This window comes from Arachis stenosperma, chromosome 1 (genome assembly GCF_014773155.1).
Source record: "Arachis stenosperma cultivar V10309 chromosome 1, arast.V10309.gnm1.PFL2, whole genome shotgun sequence".
In the NCBI taxonomy this organism is placed as follows: domain Eukaryota; kingdom Viridiplantae; phylum Streptophyta; class Magnoliopsida; order Fabales; family Fabaceae; genus Arachis; species Arachis stenosperma.
The window spans coordinates 132,246,688-132,255,822 of NC_080377.1; positions in this window are offsets into that span (position 1 = coordinate 132,246,688).

A 9,135-nucleotide genomic window follows, 5' to 3' on the forward strand; every position below is an offset into this window, starting at 1 on the left:
GAATTAGCTAATGCACTATCTATATATAGCTATAGTGCAAAAACTTGATCAAATCTCTAACCAATTATTAACCACAAATAGTTATTAACCATGACTACCTAACTCTCATCGATTAACACTAGTTTAGTTAAAAAATTGATATCTTTACTCTTGTTTTTCTTAACATCTCTTTCAACCTTGAGGAGGCCTTAGCTCAACTCGAAGTTTTTTCCTCAAACTTTTGCAAACAAATGCTTAATGAGTATGTTTGCGATTCGATTAACACTAAGTATATGTACATATGTAAAACTCAATTCTTTAACTTATCCCTGATCAATTGAACTTCAAGTTCGAAATATTATGTCTTGTCATGTAGAATAGGATTAGCCATGAACAAAAATGTACTCATATTGTCATAAAATATTATTGGTGTTGTTTTTGTAGGAACCTTCAACTCTCCAAGTAAGTTTTTTAACCAAGTAAGCATGCCAGGCTTCTAAACTCTGCCTCTATGGAACTTCTACTAATGATAGCTTATTTTCTACAAGACCAAGAGATGAGATTAGACCCAATAAATACACAATATCTTAAAACTGATCTTCTATCCTCAAGATCTGCTACCCAATCTGAATCAGAGAAGGAATACAGTCTAGGATCTTCACATTTGTGAAGCTATAACCCATATTATTCGTCCCTTAAATGTATCTTAACACCTTTTTAATAGCCTTTCAGTGAGAAAGTAAGGGGCCATGTATCAATCGACTTACTCTGCTCTATACAAAGGATAAATCAGGGCAATTAATGGTTAGCTACTATAATGATCCAACCACAGTCCTATAAAATTTGGGGTCTTCAAATTTTTCTGAACCTGTAGACAGTAAATGGATAAAAGAAACGATAGGAGTGGGTAAAGAACTTGTTTATCCTATGCCAAGTTTGGATAATAGATCAATGATGTACTTAGTTTGTGATAAATGTTATCCAGAACTATTCAGTTGAACCTCAATTACTAAAAAAGTAATTAAGTTGACCAAGATCTTTAATATAAGAGAATTTATCTAGCTAAAGTATCATTTGATTAATTTCATAATCATAACCACCAGTAATAATATCATCTACATAACAAAGTACATATATAACAGATATAAAATTTTGTTTAATGAATAAAGAAGTATCAAAATTTGTGCTAACAAAACCAAACTAATTTAAAGTGTTGCTGAGCTTCAAAATTCACTCTCTTGGGATTTGTTTCAAGGCATATAAAGACTTATTTAACTTAAACACATACTTATTAGGTTGTTGTTCAAAACTTTTGGGATGAGACATGTATGAGATGTCTCTGGTACGATTGTGAGATGTTTTAGGGACTTGTGGCTCAGGGCGGTTGCCAGATTATCTGACTGGAGCAATTGGGCGGTACCTGCAAAGACACTTCGATGCTCAAGTCAGAATGGATCTAAGAGGTATAAAGTGTGTGGAATGAATGAAGTACCTGAGGGGACCTTTGGCTCCCTTTTATATAGCTAGTGGTAGTTATCTCATCTTATCTTATATGGCTAAGATAAGGGAGGTATTTGAATTTGAATATCTGTTAGAGGATGTGGGGCCATTTCAGGCCTTTTAGAGGAATAGAGGGGTCGACCTCGGGTATCCGAGTCTAAGGCCGTCTAGGTGCGAGACCCAAGGGTTGGTTTCGTAATAGTTGGTCCCGCAGTGGGAGAGCGAACAAGGTCGGTATTATCGCTGGAGGATTTTTATTTGCCGTTTGTGGCTTTATTAGAGTTTTGAATTGCTAGAAAAGGAGTCCGAGCTCAGACAGCCGATCTAGAGGCTGTCCTTGTATGGGGCCTGGGGACCGGGCCCGTAAGCGACAGAGTGAGTGAGCTCAGTGTCGTTGCTTTTCATTGTTGTGATTTGAGAGGCTCGTAATCCGGATTCGCCGGTAAAGGCCGGCAGCTACGGGAGTTTTCTGGTTGCTTTGTGGTTCACAATGTGGGAGACTAGTTCAAATTTTAGTCAACTTGGGCGTCTTATCCTATGCCTGTTGTTCTTTCTGAAGAAAAGTTTGCCAGTTATGATTTTCCAAGTGTCATGATAGCATTTAATGTAAGGGGATGTTTCGGTCTTTTCCTCTCATTTCTGCCTTCTTGTCTTTTCATTTTCCAAAATATTTGGAAACTGCTTCTCTTTCTTTCATTTGCTCTCTCAAGCCATTTTCGTGCTTTATTGTGTTTTGGAATTTTCTGGTTCATTCGCATACTCCAGGCGTTCATCCTGTGTCTTGCGCTGCTTTTGACTCTCTGTTTCTGTCAGGTTGGTTCTCTTCTCTTCGTCTTTTGATTTTTTCTTTTCTTCTTTCGTTCGATTTGTGCTTTGCATTTTGCTTTTATGTTGGGATTGTGTTTTGGATAAGGGTTGTGAGTTTATTAGAGAGGATGAGCACCACTGTTCTTTAGGCATAGTTTTGGTTTGTGGTAGATGGTAGATTTGGTATTTTTGTGTTTTTCTACCATATGGCACTGTAGGTTGACAGTAGTGCTCCCTCATTTTTAGGTATATCTCAGCAGAGGAGTGAGGGTGTTGGTGCTCCGGTAGTCGCGGCCGGTGGTGTTTCCTCGACGTATTACTGTGTGACTTCCGACGTCTAAGGGACGCCATCTCGGATGATGGAGGCGGATCTCTAGCAGCTCCGTGACCAGGAAGTAATTTGTGGGGGTGGTGACGCTGAGCATTAGTACGAGCTTGCGCTCTCTGAAGTTGACGAGAGGGTTTGTTATATAAACCCCAACTTACTGACCGTGCCAGATTGGATGTGGGTATATGAGTCGATGTTTACGCGGCTCGAGGTGCGACTTTCTTTCTCTTATTTTGTTCAAGTGCTGCTGAATCGGTGTTCTGTGACACCGTATTGACTACACTTGAATAGCTGGGCAGCCATTCAGACCTTTAAGCTCATTTGTGATTATCTGGAGCTCCCGGTCTCGGTTGATGTATTATTGTTTTATTTTCTGTGCACCCTTCCGACCAAAGAGGGGAAACATAAGAAGAGATATGTGTCCTTTAAGGCTCAACCTAATCGACGTATATTTTGGTCTGAATGATGCATTAAAATCTGGTTGTAGCCAGAATATGCATCCATAAATCTTAATGTTTTATTGCCTGAAGCATTATCAAATAAAGAATCAATAGATGGTAATGGATAAGTATCTTTTGGCATATTTTGTTGAGATCAGTGAAATCAACACACATGCGTCATTTACCGTTGTGTTTTTTTACCATTACGACGTTGGCCAGCCATTTTGTAAATTGTATTTCCTGTATAAATCTGGCATTGATGAGCTTTTTGGTTTCTTCTAAGGATGCTTGCTTTTTCTCAAGCCCAAGGTTGCATTTTTTCTGAGCTATAGGTCGGGCAGATGGATTTAGTGCCAACTTGTGAAAAATGATCGAGGGATCAATTCCGGACATGTCAGCAGGGGGTCCATGCGAAAATATCAGTATGTTGTTGCAGGAATTATTAAATTGAGCCTCTCTCCTCTGGGCTAATAGTTGTACCTACATAAGTAAATTTGTTAGGATCATTAATAAAATATACTTTTTGTAGCTCCTCCATTAGTGTTGGTCGCTCAAGGAACTCGGCTCTCGGGTCGAGGTTAGCAAGTGTTGGGAGCTCAACAAAATTATGAACGTTGTTCACTTGGGCTCCTCTTTCTCGGTTTGGAAGTTTGAGACTGATGTTGTAACACTACCGAGCTTCACGATGATCACTGTGAATAATTTTGATAAGATCATCCTGCACAGGAAACTTAACACAAAGATGAATAGTACAGACAATAGTACCGAATTTATTTAAAAAAAGGTCGGTCGAGTATTAAATTATAAGGACTAAAGCAGTCAACAACTAAGTATTGCACGTCCGCAGTTTTAGATAAAGGATGCTCACTCAGTGTGGTTTGTAACCACACAGACCCCAATACCAAAACGCGCTCACCTGAGAATCTGAACAGGTCTCCAGTGGAAGGTTAGAGTAAGTTATTGCTTAATTTCATTTTCTAGAATGTTAGATAGAATAAAATGTCCGCACTGCTTCCAGGGTTTAGTAACATTTTACGAACCAAAAGGTCTCCTAACTGGACGGAAATCACAACTGGGTCATCCAAGTTTGTTGTGTTTGTATTGAAGTCAGAATCTTGAAATGTCATTTGTGAAAAGTGTAGAGTAGTTTGAATTGCATTTGGATTGCCTTCTACCGAGAGCTGACGATTGGATTTTTGACGGTTTAGAATTTCTCAAATAAAATCTCGTCGAAGTATAGTTTCTAAACCAAGCAATAATCCTTTCATACAAAAAGTTGTTTGTCACTAAAACAAACCCCTAAATTTATAAACCGAAGTATTGAAACCTCGGGTCGTTCTCCCTAGGATTTACAATAAAGTGTCTTGTTATTGGTTGTGAGTTGTTTTGGGGTTTTTGAGATTTTAGACAAGAAATATAAATGGCAAAGAAAATAAACTAACAACTAATAAAACTCTTGGCAAGATATGAGAACTAGAAGTCCTATCCTAGTTATCCTTCTCAATTATGATGAGAATTGTGTATTGCTCCCACTTAGTTAACCTCTAACCATGGAGGAAAGTCAAGTGGATGAATCAATTTGATTCCTCAAGTCCTAATCAACTCCTAAAGGAAAGACTAGCTTTAGAGGCATTCAAATCAATTAGCAACTTCTAATTATCAATCAACAAAGGAATTAGATAACTCAAGAGTCACTAATTACTCTACCTAGGCCAAGAGGAACAAAACCTACACTAAAATCCAACCAAGCATTTCATCAAACACTTGGTAGGCACAAAAGAAAAGCAAAGCAAATTGACAACAAGAATAGAATCTAACAACATTTATTGAAAGAAATTAACAACAACAATCAAAAGAAACACATTTATTATGAATTACCTTTATTGAATTGAAAGAGAGTAGAAGGAACAATACTAGATCTACAACAAAATATAAGAACAACATAAAAGAGATTACACCAAAAGAATAGGAGAAGAATGAATATAACTACAAGGAATTGAGAAGATAGAAGTAGAAGAAGATGAATCTAAATCTAGATCTAAGAACTAAACCTAATCCTAATCCTAATTCTAGAGAGAAGTGAGAGCTTCTCTCTCTAGAAAACTAGTTCTAAAACTAAACTAAAACTAATGGTAACTAACATGTAAAGTATGAAAAGTATATTGATTCCCCTGAACGCGAAGCAACATATGGCAAAATTTATATCATTTCGAAGCCCCGGATGTTAGCTTTCCATCCCAACTAGAACCGCATCATTTGGACCTCTGTAGCTCAAGTTATGGTCAATTAAGTGCGAAGAGGTCAGGCTTGACAGCTTTCCGGTTCTTTCATTTCTTCATGAGTTCTCCAACTTTTCATGCTTCTTTCTTCATTCCCTTGATCTAAGCTTTGCCTTCTAAATCTGAAATCACTTAGCAAACATATCAAGGCATCTAATAGAATCAAGGAGAATTAAATTTAGCTATTTTAAGACCTAAAAAGCATGTTTTCACTCTTAAGCACAATTAAAGGAGAATATACAAAACCATGCTATTTCATTGAATAAATGTGGGTAAAAGGTGATAAAATCCCCTAAATTCGATACAAGATAAACCGTCAAATTGGGGTTTGTCAAGAGCATAGATCGGTATGTATGTTTTCATGCCGAGCTGGTTGCTCCTCCACCTGCAAAGCCTCCTGAAATACAGTTAATAACTCCTCGTGGTTGGTCATGATGATGAGTCGTCTTCTCTTTATCTCGGAAGTAGTGCCTTGCCGAGGTGTGATCGATAGAGGATGTGGCATGCTTTTGTATGTGCCGACTAATGTATTTGTCTAGGTGACCTTGCCGAGCTAATCGCTCTAACAGGTCTTTGGCTATTACACACTTGTTAGTAGTGTGCCCATGCTTCTGATGGAATATGAAATATTTGAAATTATCCACATTTTTCGTGTCCTCGTAATTGCCGACTTTTCAGGGAGGTTTGATGAGCTTTGAAATTAGGATCTCTTTGATTATGTCATCCCTTTTTGTATTGAACTGTGTGTATGAGTCATAACGTGGTGTTAATTTGAAGGTCTTTTTACTGTCTCGAGCTTTATCATCGTCTTTGTTAGCATGAGTTTCTTTTTACTTTCGAGCTTAGCAAAGTTCTTCAATCTCCATTTAGCCTTTAGCTTTCTCATAGAATTCAGCGAAGGTTTTTGGCTTGGCAATCGTAATTGCTTCCTGAAATTTGCCTGGTTGAAGTCCGTTCTTAATGGTATGTAGGTGTACTTCTGGGTGAAGATTTGGAATGGTGATGACCACTTTTGTAAAACGAGTGATATAGTCCTTCAGGCTTTCATTCTGACCTTGCTTGATTGTATTTAAGTAATCCAAATCATGCAGGTAAATGGAAGAAGCAGCAAAGTGATCTTCAAAAAGTTTCGCTAGTTCCTGAAAATGAGAATCTGAATCTACAGGCAAAGAACAAAACCAATCAAGTGCAGGACCGTCTAAAAGAATGGCAAAACAACGACATAAAACGGGTCAGAAGCACTGTTTACTATCATTATAGATCGAAACTTTTTGATATGCTTTCTGGGGTCGCCTATCCCATCGTAAGGGATTAAGGTCGTTGGTAACGTGAACCTTCTGGACATTTGGAATTTCATAATTTCAGAAGTAAATGGTCAAACAGCATTGTCGTGTTCATTGTCTTCGTTAACTTCTTGGCCTTCTTTGTTCGGCTGAGTTTTAGAAATATGTGTTGGATCGGAGTTCTGCTCTTCATCTTCTACCCGTTCATCATTATTGTGTTCAATCCGAGCATTGGTCAGCTTAGTTATTTGGTACGCCATTTGCTGATTCTCTTCTGCCATGTGCTGATTGGCCTGCTGTAACTCCTCTTTCCTACCTCTTCTTCCGTCAAGATTTCTTGTTGAATTAGGAATTAAAAGAAAAGAAGCTTGTGTTATATGTACTTGATCTATCAAATTACTTGGTTTTTAAAAATTTTCAATCATATCTTCATGAAATATAATGACTTTTAATTTTTAGTAAGGTAAAATTTTCAGGTTTTGAATTAACAGTTGTAAGAAAGTATTTGATCATTTTTATTAAGACCTTCAAGAAATATTTTAATGTGTTCTTCAGATGATAAGTGGGTTTCAAGAGTAACTATAGCATCAATAATTTGTTTGATTTGAGAAGTGTAAATTGTTGTCTTGAGGTCATTCTTCTTGATAGCTTTTAGTTGAGACTTGAGTTGTTTGACTCTAAATTTGGTGCACTTCGAAAAATATTCTTCAATGTTAATCTAAATTTTATGAGTCAACATAAAAAAACTATTTTATTCTTGAAATTTGGCTCCATGAAAGCTAATAACTAAGAAATAAGATTGTTGTCATCATGTTGCCAAAACTTGTAATTATTAACTACAATAGAAGAATTTTGATTTGATAATGATAAAACACGATCTGCATAAAAATAATCTTTTAAATCTTGACCTCGAATAGCAGTTAGAGCTTGCTGCAGTCACATTATGTGATTCTTTTTCCTAATTTGTCAGTAATAGACTTAAAAGGTTTCTAGTTGTAATAAAAAGATTGAACATTGAAGTTGTTAAAATTTTGTTGTTGCCATTGTTGTTAGCATTATTGTTAGGATTAGTATTATCAGAAGTAATGGAAGCTATGAATCTTAAAACCTAAGCCTCTTGATACTATAAAGAAATTTTAATAAAATTGTTTTCACAACAAGAAAATAAAAAAGAAAATATAAAAGTAAAAACTAAAAATAGAGAAAAACAAGTGATGAATTGAAGATATGAAAGCATTAGAGTAAATGTGTATTAGTTACAGAATTAACTAATACACTATCTATATATAGTCATAATGTAAAAACTTGATCAAATCTCTAACTAACTATTAACCACAAATAACTAATTAACCATAACTAACTAACTCTCATAAACTAACATTAGTTTAACTAATTAATTGACATATTTACCCTTACTTTCTTTAACACTTTCATGAATAATATTTTTCAAAATATTTAAAATGTCACACAGACATTATAGAATAAAAAAATTATTTTTATACGTATTTTGTTGTCTTTTTTATTAAAAGAATATTAGTATATTTTAGTATGACAATTTTGAACATCATTTTTAATACAATTATTTGTTTATTATTGAAATGAGTAGTCTTAAAACATAAATGGATAGCAATCAAATTTGATCCTTATCAAATTTTTTTTATTTCTGTTAGCCGATTTGATATTTTTTTCATTGTTTTTTAAATAAATTTATTAAAAAAGGTTAAAAATATATGTTAGTTTCATAATAATTTGGATATTTTATTACATTTTTAAAACAAAAATGTTATGGCGTCAACTTGCATTGCTGAAAGAGAGATTAGTGTTATTTTAATTTTTCATCTAATAAGAATGATATTCTAATAATCAATAAGTCTCTTTCGCTCACTTAATAATGCTTCTAACAAAATTTTGTTTTATTTTATTTTTTAATGATATATATATATATATATATGCCATTTTAGTCTCTCTCTTTTAGTCTGCTAATATAATATAATTTAAATAATATAATTATTTTAATATGACTATGTTACGATAATTATAGTAACTATGATATTTTAAAAAATACTGTTAAAATTAAAATTAAAAATTTTTTATTGTTAAATAACGTTTTTTAAAAAGTGTTACTAAAGAAAAAAACGTTATCAAATTATAAAAAAGACTATGACTTTAATTTTAACCATACTTGTATAATCACAATAGATCATAAGATACTCATATTAGAATCCAACTACATGATATTGACTTCGAATTCGGCTAAAAAACCAATTATTTATCAACCAATTTTTTAAATTCTATTTTTTATCATTTAAAAATGTTATTTACATACTAAAATCAGTTACTAATGTATTCAGGGACGGACCCAAGCATACCAATGAGGGGGCACTTGCCCCCATGATGTTTTTAATTTTTGTTTTAAGAAATATAGTTATATATAATATGCCCCCACTTCAAATTTTAAATTATCCCACTACAAATAAAATAAATTCAATTAGCTAAAGTTTTAAATTTATTTTTTATTT